General features: G+C 40.5%; 1 protein-coding gene across 1 annotated transcript in view; it reads left to right on the top strand.

Moving 5' to 3' along the window:
- The first annotated feature begins 18,376 nt into the window (after nucleotides 1–18,376).
- Nucleotides 18,377–20,682, top strand: part of TTLL7 (tubulin tyrosine ligase like 7) — a 59,677-nt gene continuing 57,371 nt past the window's right edge. Inside the window, exon 1 of the mRNA XM_075156129.1 lies at nucleotides 18,377–18,549. The gene's annotated coding sequence lies outside the window, so the exon portion shown is untranslated. The remainder of the gene's footprint in view (nucleotides 18,550–20,682) is intronic.

Below are 20,682 nucleotides of genomic sequence, written 5' to 3'. Positions count from 1 at the left end.
GTGTGTGAATTTCCATGAGATTACATGTTTATGGGCAGAAATTATACCTATGCTTCTTTTTTTGACAAGCCTAACAAAGGTTTGAGTGGTAAATAAATGATAATTTCTGCATATCAGTAAAAACCACAATGTAAACTGTAATCAAACCCAATGAAAAATACCATATCTGTAAAAAGTAAGAAATTCTTCAATTTTACAAGCTACAAATCCATACGACACATGAGAAAACAGTCTGACATCTCTCTAAGATTCTCTAAAGGATTTTTCACGTGGCTTTCTGCCCTTAACAATCATTCTAATATTTGCAAGAAGCCCACGATCTGTTCCCATTAAAATATCAACTTACCTTGCAAGATGTTAAAGTAGAACAAAAAACATAATGCTGATCAAATGGCAATTAAATTTTCAACCAACTTGCTTCACATCATTTAACATTGTCAACTTTCTCCATGCCAGTTCTTTCTGACCAAGAAAAAAACTTTAAACTAAGCCTATTGAAAAGATTTATTTCTAACTACCTTAGAAAGATAGTTGTAGAGATTCTCATGGAAGGCCTATTTTAGCCAAGAGATTGTGCAGAAAAGGTTAGACTGAAATTGATTTTAAAGGTATGTGGTAGTGAGGAATGTGTGATGTACGAATGTAGTAGTATGTATAAAATACGTTAATTAATTGATAAAACAGAAGAAAACCCAAACATTAGCAACCAGAATAAGTCAATAAAAGATTACGGCTAGTTCCACGGCAAACATAAATCAGCCTAAATCCAATGCCATGGTGATTTCCACCGCTTGTGAATCTGGCTCCTAACCTTGATAAACAGACAAAGAGGATACTACCTAATCTATTGAGATAACGGTTTAAATTTCAGTTGGGCTTTTATTTATTCTTTTCAAAAAGATGGTTTTTGTTTTTCAAAAGTTTTTCATTCTTTTGATAACATTCTTTAAAATCTTTATCTGACAAATGTTGCTCCATTTTTTTAATCTTTAGCGCATTTACCTGATTAGGTCATGTACCTTATGCTGGGATGCAAAGTATTTCAGCAAAAGACCGAAATAGTTTTTTCAGAGTGGCAAACAGCAGTCACGCAAACAGGAGAAAAAACATTTGTTGTAAGACCTAACGGAAGGGGAAAAAATGGTTTGAAAACGCGTATAAATCAGCACAGACCCACGGATTTCAGGAGGTGACGGCAGGGCCCACCCAGGCGGCAGCCTGGCCGCACGTAACGGCTGCCGGCTCCGGGGGCCGCACTCCCGCAGCGCCGCGGGCCCTTCCACCTGCCCGGGCGCAACCCGCCGCTGCTGCCCGCGCAGGCAGGAGGTCCCCGCGGCCGCCACCGAGCCCTGCGGTCGCCCGGGGAGGCTCCCCGCACCTTACGGCGATGCCCGGGGCATCCCAGGCCAGGGGGCAGCGCCCGGCCAGCGCCCCCTCCCGCCCCCGGCAGTCCTCCGCAGGGGTGCTGAGGCGCCTCCCCGACAGCCGCAGCCAGGCCGGGGGTCCCCTCGCCCCGCGGCGGCCGGGAGGCGCGGCTCTGAGAGGCCGAAGGGAGGCGGCCGCGCCCGGCCATGAAGGGGAGCGTGCCCGCGCCTCACGGCGGCCGCTCGCGAGCCCGGGCGGGTGAGGCGCTGCCCGCGCGGTTGCTAGGTCCTCTGCTCGCGTCCCCGGGCAGGGAGACAGCGCGGGCCGCTCCCACCGCGAGCGGGGAGGGGGAGACCGGCGGCTCGGCGGGGCTGGCCCCCGCCTCCGGCGCCGCCTGCCCCGGTCCGCGGACACCGCCCGGCTCTCCTCAGGCGCTCTCCTCGCACGTACCTGTGTGGGAGGGCCCGTCCTCCTCGCCCCGCCTGGCCGGCCTCCGGCGGTGCCCCCTCGCGGGGAATGGTTTCTCCCAGCTCCCCGCCGTAACCTCCCGCTCCTCCTCCCGCTAGTGCCCGGCTCGGCAGGCGCCGGCTCGGATGCTGCCGCCCGGGAGGCGCAGCGCGCTCCGCCCGGCCCGGCCTGGCCCCGCGGCACCCCCGCGCCGCCCGGGAGGACCGGAGTGCTCGGGGGCCTCCCACCCCCCGCCCCGACAGGTAACGACGAGGGAGCGGCGGGGCGCGCTCGCCCTCTCCGCCCGCGCTTCGCCTCACCCGCCGCCCCTCGGCCCGCCGCCTCCCGCGCCTGCGGGGGACAGGCTGCCGTCCGCGGGGAGACGCGGCGGAGCGGCTGCCCGTGGTGATTCAGCATCGCCGCCCGCGAGGGAGGGGCGGCGGAGAAGGGCAGCCGTGCCCGGGCTGGGGGCTGCGAGTGCCGGGGAGCGGGCAGGGGTGCTGGGCGGCCGGGGGGTGCGGGTCCCGCCTCGCGCCGTGCCGGAGCGGGGTCTGTCGCCGGCTCGGGGCCATGCTCCGGGGCGGGAGCGCAGGGAAGGGCCTCCAGCTCCCGCTGCTTCTCGGGTGCCCGGCCCAAGGGCGTGCGGACTGCGGAGAAGTGCTGTCCGCGGAGCCAGCCCCCCGTCCCGCAGCCCTCACCCGGGGCGGCGACGGGGCCCGGGGCGCGGGCAGTGCGGGGCTGCGGCGCAGGTGCGGGCGGGACCGGGCGGTGCCGGCGGGCAGCGGCCCCGCGGGAAGTTTCCTGAATGCGGCGGGCAGCCCTCGTCTTGGGAGGGGAGCGTAACTGCGTGCGTGTCGCAGTGTGAGGAATAAGGAACAAGGAGGCGTTTCAGGATTAAAGATACTAATTTTCTTTCCCTCCCCCCGCCGCCCTCCCAAATTTTGCATGCGAAATCCATCATCAGTGCAGGTCGTATCGCATGTACGGCCAGGTCTCTTCGGAGCCAGTTAAGGTTAAAATGGGATCATCTGTTGGTAGTGGTACCCAGTGGAGGCTAAAATGTAGAACAAGTTAAATCTCCAGAGATGCCAAGTCAAATAGCTTCCTGTGCTTTCTGTGCTTAGTTGAAAGCCCATAATCTGTGGGATCTTTTTGTATTTCTGCTATTGAAACAACACATAATTGTAAGCAAAAGGGAAAAGCAATTGATGCTGGAATTTGAGCATACTGCTGAACTCTGTGAAACTGATTTAAGGTCTCAGTATTGATTGCTTTTGTGCCTTTATGAATTTGCAGTTCGAGTACCAAAATTACATATTGTTCCTTCTCAAAAAAACCCTAAACCAACCAAGCAACACTCCCCCCCCCCCGCCCCGTTCCAGTATACTTTTATGCTTAAATCCTTCATTATTTTTATGTACCAGGGTGTTAGTACCTATCTAGATAATACTCAGAGAAATCCTGCTGGTTGTTTTCACGATTGAAAGGCTAGAAGCACTTTTCTGAGTGGGAATTGGTTGTCCCCCAAATTCTACCGAGTATCACAAAATACAGTGACTTAGCATCAGTAGAAGATTTTGCCCCTGTTTTAAATACTAGGATGTAGTTTTTAATAGAAATAGCATGTGACAATGCTACTTGGAACCAAAAAATGACAGAAGCAGTTGTTATGCCAGGGGTTTTCCTACACGATGAGTAAGTATAATGTCTACATTGAGATATGGAAGTATTAGTTTTGAAGTCAGATTCTCTGAAGACAGATGTTACAAAGTTTCTGAAAAATCACATAAGCTATTTCATACAGAATATGGAATTCCTTTCGTAAGGAAAGAATGTGTTTTTACCTGTAGGTATTGGCAGTATTATGCAAGAAAGTGTAGAACAATGGTTGTCAGGGTTTTTTTTTTGTTTGTTTTTGTTTGGTTTTTTTGGTTTTTTTTTTGTTCTGTTTTTTTTTTAGAAAAACACCCCCTTTCTATATTTCTGATGGTTTGGATACATTCCGCATACTTCCAAAGGGGTCTGCCCACCAATTTGGGAGTGTTAGAAGAGACCAGGAGATCAAGCCTGTCAGCAGTTATTAGGTAATTATTCCAGTAATCTAGCAATCATTTTAGTAATCTGAGGCTCCAGTTTGCAATCAAATAAGCGTTTGTTCCCACGCTCTTCCAAAGTTGACAGCGTAGATTAAGCTGTGGACAAGTCTGAAGAACTAGGAAAGGAACTGGTCAACAAGCAGTTAGACACTAAACCATCTTGAATCTTTTGTATAGTTAGGATTTTTTCTAAGATGTTTATAATACTGTATGTTGATAATGAAAGTCATAAATATATTTTTGAAGGTGAAATGTGACAGACTAATGCTGACTGTGGAATGTGGTTGCTCTGAATTGTCAGCATCAAGAAAGACTGAAATATGATTTCTTGATTTGAATCTCCATCTGTGGATATTTATTATAAATTTTAAAAATCTCTGTAGGATACATATGGCAAATGAGTCATTTCTTGAACTTCGGCATTTTCTGATGTTTTGGTTTTTTTTTCTTTTTTTCTTCCCTATGTTTTAATGTTCTATTAAGGAGAATTTTTGCATTTAATAGATGCTTGCAGATTCTCATACAAATTGAGAATACGTTGTTAATTTAAGGACGGAAATTCTTAGAAAACCAAGAAAATTGAAATGAAATCTTAACATCTGAAATAGAGAAATTGATAACATTTCCCAAGCTACCTTGCATCTACTTTTATAAAGCTTCTGTCTTGTCTTAAAAAATGAGCATGACAACATGTTGCAAGATGATTTTTTGATATGTGAGTCACTAATGTTTTTTGGTTTTGTGCTATCATTTTATCAGTGTAAAGACAGCTTATTGAAATCAGCAATGCTTATTTCTCATATCTGTAAGTTTCTGCAAACCTTCAGAACATTTTGAGTGTTATTACTGCCTTGAAGTGTTGTGACTTTTGGGCCAATCCTAAATCAGAAAGACACCAAATTGTATCGATAGGCTTTGTATCAGTCCCTGAAGAAAAAGATGAATGCTTGTTAGTCTTCTACCTTTTTGATGAGGTATTTCCATTATCCAGAGTTGACACAGTGACCCTCTAATGATCTGAGAGGGGAGGGAATAGTCGTGTTTTCCTAAAAGAAGGCTAGAGTCATTTTATTTGGAAAGATGCATATAAACTGTCAAAGTTAAGAAAATTCATTGCAAGTACCACAGCATACATATTGGGGGATATTAGCTGGATTTTGGTTTTCCTTTGTGAACTTTAGAATATTTAGCCTCAGATTCACTTTTATTTTCTACACACCTAGGAAGTTAATTGGGGCCATTTGACTTCTGGCAGTAGGATTCAAATGGCCCTTATTAAGCATGAGGAAACTCTTTAGAGCTCCATTAATGCTTACCTAAAACCCTGCCAGAGTGGTACTTTGCAACTACTCCTTTTGCAGACATTACGAGCTTCCTTTAAAGTTTACTGGAACCAATGAGCCTTTTTAACATTAATATTTAAAATACTAATGTATTTTAAATTTAGAATGGAATTCGCTGATGTCTACTACACTGATGGGTAAGAGAATCATCTGTAATTGAGAACAGATATGGGAGAAAAAACATACTGAAGCGGTCAACCTTTGAATCTGTTGGATATTAGAGCAAATCTTCCTGTTCCACAGTAGCACCCCTCTTGGAGCCAGAAGCTTTTTCAGACTAGGAGGTTCCGTAGTGCCTCTGCTGGATACTCTTCTTCGTGGTGGTGGATGTAGGAACCTACAGGTTCTGTAGGGATTTGAGTCTTAGCTTTTTGTTTGTTCCCAATGTTCTTCCTTGCCTTCTCTCTTAAAGGTTCATACAGCTGTACAAAATAGTTTTAAAATACTACCACATTAATTTGTACTCATTTATCAACATTTTTGCTCTTGCCTTGAATTTTATACACCAGGGAACAAGCTCTAACATAATAGAACAAATTTTTGGTTTTGTGTTTTAAAGGAGTAAATAAAGCAGGCATAATGGTTCTTGCCTTCACTATCAGTTTTAATCCAAATACAGGGTCTTCAAAATGAAGACCAAGGTATATAGTTGTAATATTTCTTTTCCCAATGTTAAAAATATAACTTCAAATAGTTTAAAATGTTAAAGATACAGGTATTCATTTAAAAATACCTTTGCTTCAAAGGCAATATTTAAGAATATAATCACATGTTTTTTGATAAGCATTCATCTCTGGGGAGACAGAAACAGTACTGCTTTATAGAGAGCCCAAATTAACAATAATAATGAAAGAAATACAAAAGAAAACAACACTCTGATTTAAGCATCACTTTCCTTTCTGTGGAGTAAGTGGCATGCCAATTCCCACTTACTCTTGTATTTGGTTTTGGAAGGATATCAGATTGAAGTCTAATATGCACGACTACTCAAATGCACCTTAAATGGCTGCATTACTGTTAATTGATAGAAAAACTTACTGCCTAAAAGGATGGAAGTGCTTTACGCTGCAGTTCAGAAGCCCCTTCTGGCCAGCAGCAGTAACAGAGTACTAACAGTCACTTTTACGAAGAAAGACAGACTAAATCCACTTTTCATATATAATAAATGCTACAGAAAGAATTGAGTGGGGCGTGGGCTTCACAGTTAGACACAGCGATGTGTTGACAAGTTTATTTTCATCCTTGCTTAGTAGCAAAATGCTAAATATATTCTTCTTTGGTTACATTGAAGTATGTTTCCTTCCAACTTTGTCCTTGGGTTGACATGTGTTTGTTTTATTTTTAGCACTTGAAAACCAGCACAGTAATATCCCTATAGGGTGCAGTGGAAGCATTGGAGTATAGCATGAGAAAAGGAAATCAGATGCTTAATACTGAATTCCTGCAGGTTAAGGGGCAAAGATCTAGATACTGTTTATGAACACAAAAAAGAGTGGACTGACAGGGCAGAAGATTGTGAGATTTGATGGGGAAATTGCTCTTATTTGCTTGCTCAGAATGGACTTTTTTTGAAAAGTATAGAATAGAGCAATGTGATGGAAGTCTGCATTTTCTTTGTTTTTCTGGGTGGTTGTCATGTGTTTAGTGTTCATTGAACATTAAATTTCTGTGAATTTGTTATATTGTTTTATCCTTCCAAGCTTATCTTGGTGGGGTGGGGGTGGAGAGAAGTGTGCTAAAGTACCTTAGATGAATTATTGATGGAAGAGATCTGAAAGAGCTGCAATTTATTCACCCAGGAAAAAACACCCTTTTTTATTACATTTTATTTCATGTGGCTTTTTAGAGGGATATAATGTTATCCTAACTTTTTATCTTTATGTCAACCTGAAGTCTTTGAAAGACTGTAAATTACTAGTGAGCATTAACAATTAGGCATTACTTTGAATAAAAGATTTTTTGCTTAAAAATGAACAAGAGTGATGTGAAAACATGACTTTGGTACATTTTGTACCATTTTAAAAATGGAAGCATTTTCTGAAAAGAATGCTTCTGAGGATGGAGAGGATATATTCAGTAAGTAAAGTAAGACGTTACTGCATGATGAGACAGGAATCAGTGCTGTTTTGGACTGTTGCAAGATCTTTAGTAGAGTTGGGGATCTTGTAGGATATTGACCCAGAGCAGCATCCACAAGTGAAGAAATAGAAAAAAAGTGAGGGAACAGTACAGAGTTAGATTTGAAATTCTGGACATCTGTTGAGAAATGGTGCAGTTAATGACCCCAAGCAGTCACTTAAAAAAGCCTCTATTACTTTCCTTTGTTGCCTCTAGGTATGCAGAGAAGACGAAAGGACATTGTGGCCTCTGCCGAAAGCAACATTCAGGAATACAAACAGATATAGGAAGCAAGTCTTTGATATTTTCTGAGAAAATGAAATAAAATTTATGAGAAATGAAAATAAAAAAGAAAATATATTCTTGTGAGTAGGTCTATAGGAATGTCTGATGCAGATAGTCAGCACACCATTTAGTTTCATGGATAAAGAAGAAATACCTCTCAGTCAGTCGTGGGACATGCATGCATAATGTTGTTCCAGCTGTTTGAGGATAACAGATTAATGGTCCAGTTGAGGCTGATTCTCTGCAACAGCTGGATGTAAGAAAATTGGAACCAAGACAGTATGAGGAGCCACAGGGAAAAGCCATCTGTGGGAAGGGACTTCAGGAGAGATGGCCAGATTTCACTACCAATTCGGTGCTTCCACAGGAAATTGTGTCTCAGTTGGTTGCACTGAGTTTCTTCCTATAATTTCCCGCAGTTTTGAAGTCCTTGAATTAATCTCTTCTTCAGTTTTGGAAGATGTACCTGTCCAATCATAGCCCAAGCACAGGCCTTAATCCTTGATGGGTTGGTTTTTTTTGTTGGTTTGGTCATTTTTTGTTTATTTTATGTAGATTTATTAGTCATGTAGATTATGTATGTGAGATTTTCATGCTGAGCAACTTGGATGGGTTTCATCTCACCAACGTTTATACATCTACAATCCAGATACCTGCAGCTGCCTACACTGACTATATGTAGGCTGTCTGTGAAGGCACCCCAGAGAAAGCAGCCAAAAATCTGCATTGTAGGGGTCTACATTTATACAGATGAATTCACTGTTCTGTCTTTATATTTAAGGAATAAATGTGCTTGCAATGCCATCTGTGGGATGTCATTGTAGTGTTTTTCCCTCCTGATTTGCGTGAAAGGGAAAACCATACTTACGAACTGGGGAAAATAGAAACAAACTGTGGTAGAGCTATTGAATTTTCAGACCCGTATTTCTTTGTATGCAAATATGCACATTTGTTTGATTTTCTATTTCACTTAAATGGGCAAGCAAGAGAGACATTCTCTGTGGTTCAGAGAGAACATCTACTCTTGCAATTTGTAAACTAAGGGGAGAGGAAGTAAGAGGAAATGTCTTTTACGAATACTATAGCCTTTGCACATTCTGCTCCTAGCTTCATTCTACCTGTATATGATTCCTGAAGGATGGCATTACAGCTAGTTGGACTACAACCACTTTATGTGAATGTATCCTTTTCCATCTCACTAGAATCTGGCTCTCCACAAGACTTCATCTAGGACAGGTGTGCAGTCGGTCTTGTCTGGCACACGCAGTAGGCCTAACTGCTGTAAAACTGACACAAAAGAATGGAGTGCAGTTGATTTCTCCAAAGTTTTCTCCATTTTTTTTCTGTGAGGAGAAATAACCCATTTGAACAAAAGACTTTTCCAAGCCTTTTATTGTCAGGTGGCCTCCATGGTCCACAGTCCACCCTTACTAAAATGTACTGAGCTGTCAGATCAGACCAATCTTTTCTTAATGAAAAAGAAAAATATGACAAAGAAAAGTAATCTTGTGAAATGATGTCAGAAAACAATTTCTCATTGATATAAATTGACATTGTAAAAGAAAACAACCAAATTTAAGAAATGTGAATGGTTTCAGAATACTACAGAAAGAGTTATCCCAGGAAAGGAAGTAGCATTTCTCTTTCCATCACTTCACTTAAGATTTCATTTGGTTTAAAAATTGATCTATAAGGTTGTAAACCTGGCCTCACTGCAACCAAATAGGTTTGGTTCCAAAACCTGAATTTCATTCGTCCAAGGCTGGAGGAGAGTCATAACCATTTTTCTTATAGCAACTTATGAACTATTCATCATCTTTAGCTTACTTCTCTGCTACTATTTTATGTTATTGTGGTCTTGACCTCTTAATTCTACATTTGGAGAAATTATTGTTCTGGTTACAGTACCTCGTGTCTCTGGTATAATTCCTTCCCAGTCACTGAGTCATTTTCTGTTTTTAGATTTTACTTCTCTTTAGCTTATTGTTATGACTAAATCCCACTGACTTTCTTCCCGTGGCTCTTGTCATGCTCTAAGTAAAGTGGGAAATAATGCATTCTTTTCTTATAACATGTATCATGCCTTTCTGTTTTCACGCAAAACATAGAGAGAAAAAACCTAGAAAGGGTTAAGAAAAAGATCTAAAAAGTGCTAGGGATAGGCTAAATGGGAAGGAGCTGCTGCTGCAGCATCTTTCCCTAGTGTACCAGCGCTGCCTGAAACTGTATCAGCTGTCAATTATTGATAGAAAAATCTGTTTCCAGAGGGCTGACTCTTCAGATAGTTTCAGCAATGCAACACCAATGGTAAGTGATTTCATTTTGCTATTTCTACTGCAGAATTATTTTAAATCGGTTGCTATATCAGTGGGAGGTCCTGGTATGACTGTTTATTCTGCAGTATGTAATCTTGTCAGTTAAATCCGTGATAAATAAACATTTTGCACTCTTATCAGTAATTTGTATGCAGAAGAATTTGGTATATCATCCTGCCACATGCTGCTGCTAAGTTGTGTGGTTCCCCCCCCCCGCCTTGCTCTTTATTGCAAACTATGTTAATTGAAATACATTACCTTCAGCTCTCTATTGCAGACTGTTAATTGAAATACATTACCTTCAGCTCTCTATTGCAGACTGTGTTAATTGAAATACATTACCTTCAGTTTGAATGCTTACGCTTTCTGTCCACCACATATATTTTGGAATGAGTTCTTTTTTCCAGGATTCTTGCGCCTTTTCTCCATTTTTATGTTCTTTCTCCTCCATCCTTGAGCTCGCAGTTTATCTTTCCTTATAAGAAAGAGAACTAGATTCAGGAGCATCTTCTGAAATCTTAATCCATTAGCTAGACAAAATATGCTTTTGGAGAACAGCATGAAGCTTTTTCTGTGATGATATATCTATATATTGCCTGCACAGTAATCCCTGTTTCTGACCCTGTGCATCCTACATGAACTATGAAATATGAAGCACTGCCTCTAGACAGCCAAGCAGTTCTGAAAGTGATACTTGAAGCTTATAGTCTTTTTTGAGAAAGAGAAAAATTCAGAGGCAACTCAGTTATTTTTAGCTGTAATCTCTACTGTGCTGAAGGTTTGATTTAAATGGACTGTAGTTTTGGCGTGGATGGATATGGGTTGATCTTGTTACCAAATGGGTCTGTGTTTTAATTATACTCCTGAATTGTGCCACCAGCAGGGCTTTTCTGGAACTAAAACACTGTGATATAAAGTCCACAAAAGTCAATAGAAATGTCTATATTTACTTCATTGCGCTACGGAGAAGATCCTGTTACATACGGCTTGATCTCATTTACACTATAGACTTGAGACAAATTTTGTACTTTGTGTACATTTCTTCCGAATTATGGAACTGGGAAATTTCCCGGAGAAAAGCTCTTTCTTCCTTTGAGCAATCAAAGGAGCATAAAAATTGCGAAGAAGTTTCATATTTGTAAAATAGTGTTCGGAGTCCTGGATCAATAACCAATTATGAATCCCATTTTATTCTCCATTTGTTTCTGTTTGGATTATCAATGGTCTTCTCCTTCATTCTCATTTGTACTAATACTTTGCATTAAACATTTACTAAAAGATTTATTCTTCTGGTTAATAGTGTGTTGTAACTTTTCCATACCTTTGAATTTATAAATGCATTTGGCTCAGTTTGGTCCATTTCTTTTTTCCTTATCTGTGGTCATCAGGTAAATATAATACTCACTGGCTACAAAAAATTCTTCTATAATATGAAGGGTGTGATGTGTCTGAGAGGGCCAGAAGCACAAAGCAAGAAACATTGTAATTTTCAGCCTAAGAAATATGATGATTAAAAAAAGAGCATGTGGATCAGTTCTCAATCATGTTTTATTTTGGGCGGTGGTGGCGTGTTTTGCTGTAAGAAATTAATGTATTATTTGTTTCTTTTGAATATTTGAAAACCAGTTAACTTTGCAGCCAGCATGTATTTGACTATATAAGTTTATGCTTTTCTGCTTCATTAAGAATGAACCTTTAAAAAATATAAGATTAAAGTAATGAAAAATCAAATTGAGCCCTGCTAAATGAATTGAATATCCCACTGCTATACCCTCTGCCTGAGGACTTTTATTTAAGTATATTTCTCAAGTGTAGCTCTTAACCAACACACAATGACTTTTTTTTAAAAAAAAAAAAAAAAAAACAAAGAAACACACACTCCAGAGCCAATTGCTTTTAAGTGTTGCTTTTTCGGAGCTGACCAAAATGGATAAGGACAGGGCTAACTCTGATATTGTTCCAAACTTGGAACTGTGCTGCTGCTGTAATTAAAGTCATGAAGGCAAATAGGCATGCTTAGGGCAGTTATCTCCTCAGATTTTGGAGTTATTTTAAACTGCATTAAAAGCTATGATGCCATTGTCAGTATAGTCTCTGTACCTCAGAGGCAATATATGATTACTCAATAAACAAACTATTCAATACTACAGGGTTGCATCAGTAATGCTGTACTTATCATTCAGAGGGTACATTATTCTGATCCTCTGAGTTCAGGCGTATCCCGGAAAATTACTTTTTTGTAGGCTATTCTCATGCTTTGTTCTTTTAAGCAAAAATTAAAGGTAGTGTGTATAAAGTCTGATGCACTTCATTTTTCTTTCTTGTTTTGGGCATTCAAAGTACTCAATTTAGGGTCAATATTTAAGGCGTGGGTTTTTTTCTAGGCTTTCTGACTACATGCTGTATTTCTCTACAGGTGAGCAGTATATACTCAAAATATTCCTATACTAGGATACTGGAGTCTCATCTCATTACTGATGAGGATAGTGACTCTATTTAGATCCCCTACAATGGATAAAAATAGCATGACGTGGAGGATTTGGAGCCAATCCAGCTTTTTAAAGGAATTTTTATAAATCAGGTCAATTCCAGTTAGAGAAGCTTCTAAGGACTCGATTCCTTTTGAAACTGCTGATTTTCTCCTGTTTTCATTTGCAAAAATATTTTCAAATCAGTGGTGCCCCACTGAGCCCCAAATACTAAGCTGTGGGGAGGAGAGCATGTTTTTGCTGAAATGTTTTGTAGCTGCTGGAGTTTCTGGCTGGCTTTATCAGCTCTTTGTAAAATATTACTAGCACTTAGTGTTGGTTGCAGTAGTCTTAGTAATACTCTAGGCCAACTGCGAGTATTTCTGACTGTCATTTATTCTTTACAGAGTAGAAGTATATGGCACAGTCATTAAAATATTAGAGGTCTACCAACTCTCATACAAGCATATGAGTATTCCTAGTGGAGCTGAGCAAATTGATTGGAAGTGTCAGTATAATATGATAAACAATTTGGTGATCATGTATGAGCAACTTTCTTGTACTTTCATGATCAAGAAGACTTTGAATAGATGTTTCTTGTGAGTGCACTTGGTAGCTTATTCGGGGCCTGATTTTTGTTTAACATTTTCACATCAGGTACTGGAACTGCAGGCTAACGTCTGACAATTTATATTTCAGGCTGCTGTGGGAGCGTCACCCTTGTTGCTAAACTAGAAAACATTGTTATGTGGCAGCATGTGAATTAGGATGATGTAATCCTCAATCAGATCATCGTGGGCCATGTGTGATGACTGCTGTTCACATCTAGAGCTGCTGAAATAGATCTATGAATCTGTAAAAACCTGTAAATATGAGATGTAATGGGGCATACTTCATGTGGGGCTAAGGTGTGACTGTTGCAATACACAGAGGTCTGTAGAAATGATTTTAACCATATTTGTGTTCTTGTATCCCTGAACTTGAGGCTGTTTTCACACCAAGCCAATGCCACCAACTTGAAGCAAGGGAGGGAGGACTTGATGTGTGAGGGGGAACCTTCTAAAGAAATCCCTTTTTTTTTTTTTTTTCCCCCTTCCCCAAGATTCTTAGTAAATCTCCCCCCAAGGGCTATTTATAGTATAAGGAATCGTTGCAGATATATCAGTTTCATTAAAGGATTAGTGCTTTTTCTATTCTACTAAGACAACTATGCTGATATATGTAAAATGTTAAATTGTCCTATCTTGTAGATCCCTAAGATCTCTAGCTCTTGCTAGAGAAATAAATCTTTTGAGAAGTGAATGATAGAAAAAGAAAGGAATAGTTTAATTCCAGCAGTGATTAGTGTGTGGTGTACACAATTTAAAACCCCTTGTAATGCATGTTGTTGTATGTTGACATGCTGTAATGAAGAGCAGGGATGGCGCACTGCAAAGTGAGAAGCAGAGCAGAGGTGTTCACACAGGTTCCTCTCTGAACTCTCTCGTTTACCCTTTCCCCTACCAAAACCACACTGTTAATGTCAGACTTCAATGTTACCGTTACACAAAATCATTATTGCACATTATCATCTCTGTTTTTCTCATTAGCGGCCATGGCTGTCTCACCATAAAGAGCATTGGCCCTTAGTGTGCGGCCGTCTGGCAGTCAGCACGGCTTCCTGCACTCATGGTCCCCAAGACAAATCAAGCAAGGGTCCTTCAGCTGTTTGTTTTAAAGGGAATGCTTTATTTGATGTGACAGGGGTCCAGCCCTCCTGTGGGTGGTCCAGCCACTCAGCTGTCACTTGCAGAGCTGATGTGGCCAATGCACTCTAATGTAATGTATGTTTCTAGGCTGAAAATGTCTAGATCACTCCAACACTATTTTAAATGAAAGTGGAATGGTTGTTGGTGTTGCTGAGGTAGGTAGTTACAATAAATAGAGATGGGTTCCCATTCAGCAATGTTCAACGGAACTTATAGCATTCAAGAACTAGGAATACTTTCTGTTCTAGAGTTAGAAATGCAGTCCTGCATGGTGTTATCAACACGTAATGAAGTGGTGAACAGTAGTACAAGACCTATGCATTGTCTATGCTTTTTGCTGACAGAGAGTAGAACATTAAAGCTGATATTTTTTTAGCAGCGAGTGATGCAGATATATATTTTCTGAACTTAAGATTTTACTGGATAAGAACGTCGTTGCACTTCGGGTTGTTTGGGCTATTTTGTCACTATTTTTCCTTGCCATTATGAATGCTAAATGATGTTTACTAAAAATTCCCTGCATTTTATTTATGAATTACTGATTTGTAAGTCATACAGGTTCTTTTCACTTGCCTTGTCAATTAATGTATTTCCTATGTTTTACTGAACAAGAAAAAGGTTCAAGCATTGTCCTTTTTTATTGTTGTCTTCTAATTCTGTCTCGCTTTCTTTGCTGGCCCTCTCAGTATTCAGAACATAACTATGAAACACTATACTGCTCAATTTGCTAACAGTCTGAAATATGTTATCACATTAGAAAGGGCTTTTGAAGGGTGAGAATGAGCCAACAGATAGTCACATTGTGTGCTCTGCTATGAAAGACACTTTGGAGGTCATTTTTTAAAGAAAAAATCAATCTTCAGCTTTGAAAGCTTTGACATGGATTTAAATTGGCCAAGGGTTTGAAGTTTCCTTTTGAAAATGGATGAACACAAAAAGAAGCAATATTGCTTCAAGACAACACTGAAAAGAAAAAAATTACTTCTGTGCCCAATTCTGATCTCTGTATATTGTGGGTAGGAAGTGATTAATTCCTGTGAAACACTTACGTTGTGACACTTCCACCATCTTATTAACAGCTGCTGATACATTTCCTGTTTCTGAATCAGGGATATATACTTACCATTTCATAGACCTTTGGTGGTAATAAACAATGAAAAAACCCAACCCAAAGCTGTGAAGTGCAAAGTCAGGAAAGACCGAAAGAAAATCTCCCATGAGCTGAGACTGCAAAGTTCCCAAGGCCTTGGAGCTGTCACTGAAGGGTTGTCTTCTGACCAGACTCCGACCATTGAAGATAACACACCTTTTATGTTCTCCAGCAAAAGGTACAGGTTCACAGCTGTGATGCAGACTCTGTTTTGCATTGCGTTTTGAAGGTAGACTGGAAGGGTCAGGGTAGTTTATGTTTTCAGTATTACTAAATAGGTGTTGAAAATTATGTCTATTACATAATCTGTATTGCAGAAGGCTAAGACTGATTCTAGGGCCTTTACTGATTGGGGTCTTGTATGGGAAATGGCAGTTGTAAGGTTAAATTCATACTAGAGTAACTGTAACTTTCGGATTCAGAGGTAGAGTGCTGTTACCATAGCTTGGTTTGGTCGTTTTGTAGTTTGATTGGTAGTTCAGAGAAATTTTGGAAGTTTTAGAAATGCTGTCCATTTGGATAAACTACTTCAGAGAATTGTTTTACAGAACTGCATGATTCAAAAAAGTTTTAAGTTTTTGAAGTGTTAATCATGCTGTTTGTATTCTTGTGTAGCTTGTAGCTGTCTGTTTAGCAAATCAAACACCTGAGAACTCTGTACATTCACTTTATGTGAAAGAACTGCTGAATAAACGTCTCATCTCATTTGATGGTGAGAGCGAAGGCTGCTGAAATTAATAGATTTCCTTTGACTTTAGAATATTTTGAACCAAACCCTAATGTGTATGCATTTTTAAGCCAGCTGACAGATAGCCTTTTAAAAACAAGCTTATCACTTTGACACATGGAGCCTCAAAATGAGGATTGCTTTTTGCATCTAGAATTTCTCTGTAGGAGTGAGAACTTGCCACCAAATTGTTTTTTTAGCATGTTACAATAAAACCGCCTGGCTATGCTTGGTTGTAGCAGCAACACTTCAACACATGTTTTGTCAAGACACATATTAAAAAAAATCATGAAAGGGTATGGTGCTTTTAATTTTGCAGTTTAATTACTGCAAATGGTTATCTTGCTATTTGAGGGTGGTAGTGAAGAAGGCATTTTTCTCTATTATAATTTCTGTTAATGTCTTAATCTCATTTTGAATCTGCATTTTATAGCTTAATTCTGGATCAACAGTAGATTATAGTTTGTATAACTGTAATAAATAGAAGAATCCTCACTATGGTGTATCCAGACTTTCACTCTCTAAGATCTAAGAGAGCAAAAAACTTCATTATTTAGGTCTGACTGAAAAAAACAGAACTCAGATGTTTGCTATGTCAATGCTCTGAAGACTATTTTCACTTCTTTCTTTTTCATATTTCTGTGAAATTTTTGTTATTTTAATTTTCTAGCTAATGGGGAGTGGGGATTGCAGTGGTGTGATATTGTCCTTCCATCCCTATGGTCATCTGTCAAGTTCTGGAACTATATTTTCAGTGTGTCTCCATTTCAGAGCGAAAGCTCCTTGTCAGGAGCTTTGTGGATTTCTTCCCAGCTACTGTACGTATCCAGACACTTTTGACTGAGTAAATAGCACTAATGGGCTCAGAGGAAAGCAGTCAGCTAGTTTTAAAATCTATTCTAAAATATTCCACTGTTGGTGAGTGATTACTTGTCTGTATGCAAAGAATGCATGAAATTAAAATAAAACTGACAGTCTAGTTTTTGTAGCATTTCACCTACGTAAATAGGAAGACACTTAAGAAATGTTAGTTGTCTTTCAGAGGTCTTGTCATATGTGCCATGGCTTAAGCTCTGAGGTCACATTTTCATATGTGTAAAGTTAAGCATATCCATAGCCCATGGAGTTTTTCAAACTGATCACCAGTAGTGTCACAATAACTAGAATGAAGGAAGAGGTTGACACTAAAAACAGCGCATTGAGTGATACAGTGTTGCCTCTGCTTTGGAACATGGAGTATTTTGATAGTAACTGATCCTACCGTTCTTAATGCTTAAATCTATTAGATTAAATCTATTTTAAATGTTCATATGCAGTCTAGTCTCTTTTTATTAGGGTACACAGTAGTGGTTTCATAGTTACTGGTATGATCCAAGTCAGCCTGAAGAATCTGATTGACTTGAGTGTTCTTTGGAATAGATTCTCAAGTTGCACCACTTTATTTTAAGTTTGAATTTGACTCCCCCTTCTCTGTTTTGATCTGATTGATTCAACCTTTTTCTGGGATGCTTACTCTTTGGGGGCAAAAAAAGGGTCTGATGCATGCAACTCCTATTTAGAGATTAAAAATAACCTTTTCAGCTCCACACTGCATCAGAATGTAAAGTGAAGATCATGAAAGGCAGAGGTCACTCGTAAGCAGTATGGAGCAAATAACTTAGGAAATAAGAGAGTGATTTGTTCAAAAATACTTCTATATAATCTAGGCCAGAAGAATATTTTTCAGGCAATTTACTAACTTCTTACGATACACTTAATTTGTCTAACAGCAGAAAATACTCTTAATTTTTTCTTTTCTACAACATACTACAACTTGTTATCAAGGAAACATGGATCATTCCATTAACTATGAAACCACTTCTTCCCACTGTCCCCTGCTTTTCACCCAGGCACCCTCGTACCTTGCTCTGTTCCCTCAGGTGGACTCAAGCATCTGCTTTGGTCCCTGTCTGTGTGCAACGCTTCCCTCTCCAGCAGGAGTACCCTACCTCTGCTGTCCTTGGAGGAAAAAAGCTCTCTTTGCTTCTTCTGTCTCTTTCTAGGACAGGATTGTGTGCAGTGTATCTCTCTTGCTGGCTCTTTCACACCTTTGCCAGGCAACAGTAAAGATAACATCTCAACTTTTTTCTCCCTGTAGAACACTTTTATTCAAAGTGCTTGTTTGTATAAGAATGTGCTAACCTGATAAAGATGCATTCATTTCTTTTTCACAAGTCTTTCTCCATTTATAGGTTAACCATTTTTGTTCAGCTACCCTTGAATCAGTATGGGTGAGCAACAAACCTTCACCAATTTGTGTGTATTATGATTTCAGGAGGGAAATGGTATATGCAGCAGGAACTGCGATCCTTTTCTGTCTGAGTGTGAATTCAGAGATTCTCAACAGCTGACTTGCCAAGGTTAAGCGAGCTCCATCAGTCCCAGTTTGGAAATAGAGTACTTTCTTCCATGTTATTAAAAGCAATCTCTTAGAAACAGGTCTTTCAGGTAGGTTACCAGAGAGATATGCCTCTACGTTGTTGTAGCTGAATGCAGGTTATAGGTTATGCTTATTTTATAAGTAAAAACTCGTCACAGTTATAAGAACTGACTCGGCATTTGATGTGTTCATAACCCGACAATGCTGCTGCCGTTACTGTTGCGTGATCCCTGCAATAAGCTTTGCCCTGTAACTGGCGATTCCGCCGGGGCGGCAAAGTGGTCTGTGCTGCAAGTCATTTTCCTTCAGCATGCCTGAGACAACTGTGCTCTGACTGGGAGTAGGGCTGGGCAATAATAACAAATCAAGAGAGGTGAGCTAGAAAAAGGTGCCTGGGGAGGACCTGGGTCAGAGAATGAAGTAACTGGAGTGATTTCTGCTATATAGAAGTCAAAAAGAGGAAAGACGTGTGGGAGCTCGTGTCTGCCAGGGCCTGTGGCATTGCAGTGTTGCATCTCAGTGCTCTGTCAGCGTGCGCCCCTCTCCTTCCAGCTCCCTCCCCTCAGCAACAGCCCTTCATTTATTGCTCTCATAGATGTATTTCTGGCTCTCCCAAGTGACCCATTCCCCCTGTTAGAGAACTGCTCATCTAAAGTGAGGTCTGAGGAACAGTTGCAGCTTACTTGGGAGGATTGCAGCTTCCTCAGTAGCCTGGGCTTAGGTTTTCTTGCTGCAGAATTGGAACTTCTCGTCGTACTGCACTGGGGACATACAAAGCATGGAGCTCTAAGCAGGAGCAAGTCTACTGCTCCCATGGCTTAGCCTGCAACTCACAGCGAGTGCTCTGGGTAATGTGTTCCCCCAGATGAGATGCTGTACCTCTCACCTGTCACTTGACATGGTGGGAAGAAAAGCTGAGACTGTCTTTGAAGGGTCTGGAACACAAGTCTTATGAGGAGCGGCTGAGGGAACTGAGGCTGTTTAGCCTGGAGAAGAGGAGGCTGAGGGGAGACCTCATCGTGCTCCACAACTACCTGAAAGGAGATTGTAGTGAGGTGGGTGTTGGTCTCTTCTCCCAAGTAACTAGCGATAGGAGGAGGAAATGGCCTCAAGTTGCACCAAGGGAGGTTTAGATTGGACATTACGAAAAATTTATTTACTGAAAGAGTGGTCAAGCCTTGGAACAGGCTGCAGGTTGAGTCACCATCCCTGGAAGTATTTAAAAGACGTGTAGATGAGGCGCTTAGGGACATGGTTTAGTGGGCATGGTGGTGTTGAGTTGCTGATTGGACTTTATGATCTTAGAGCTCTTTTCCAACCTTAATTCTATGATTCTATGATTCTGTGATTCAATGTCCTCTTTTGTGAGCTGAAAGCTTTCCTTACTAGGCAGGCTAGTTCTAGTGGGCTAGTAATCCAGTCCTTAGTGAAGTAAACACGAAACTGTCCAATTTCATTGGACCTGTATTTGCCCTTTGGAAATGAGATCGTTCCAGTAGGAACAAAGGAAAGGACTGCATTCTATGTAAAATGTTTTGGAAAACTACTTCTAATTTAGAACTGCTGGTGTTTTGGTATTCAGTGAAATGGTTGTCTGGAGATGGGTGACTTAAGAGAAGTGAAGCAATTGTAAAACAATTTTGAATTATTATATACAAGCCTAAGGCAGACTACAGTTTAACTTTATTGGCATAGGACAGTGGTTGTGAAAAGTCAAAATCTTAGAGTAAGTTTGAATACAGCGTACATTTTGTCTTTGAAGAATTCAGTTTAAATCAGGATTTGACAAATAAATTGCATGTGTCGTTGTAACAAGATTTGACACCATTAGAGGAGTGCATGCTTCAGCTGTGATGATAAAAATTATGTCATCCGTAATCTTGTCAAGAAAAGAGTTACTTCAATTATCAGTTTGCAGAGATTTTTGTGAGAGTTAGACAGTCCAATTACTTTGTTTTCCGTATGGCCAAACTACTAATTGTCCATAGAATACTCTAAAGGTGACCATAAATCTTTACCATCAACTCACGTATGCATGCTAAAAAGTTGACTGGTTGAAAGTCATGGACCTTGAGTGTTGGTGCTTTCTATTTAAATCTGAAAGAGTATTCTTCTCAAAAGATTAGAATGGTTTCTATATAAAGAAAAACAGTAATTCAACAACGTAGTGCAGTTTAGAGCTTTATGGTCCACCTTCAGAA

This window comes from Calonectris borealis, chromosome 8 (assembly GCF_964195595.1).
Source record: "Calonectris borealis chromosome 8, bCalBor7.hap1.2, whole genome shotgun sequence".
Classification (NCBI taxonomy): domain Eukaryota; kingdom Metazoa; phylum Chordata; class Aves; order Procellariiformes; family Procellariidae; genus Calonectris; species Calonectris borealis.
This window is presented reverse-complemented; position numbering and strand designations above follow the sequence as displayed.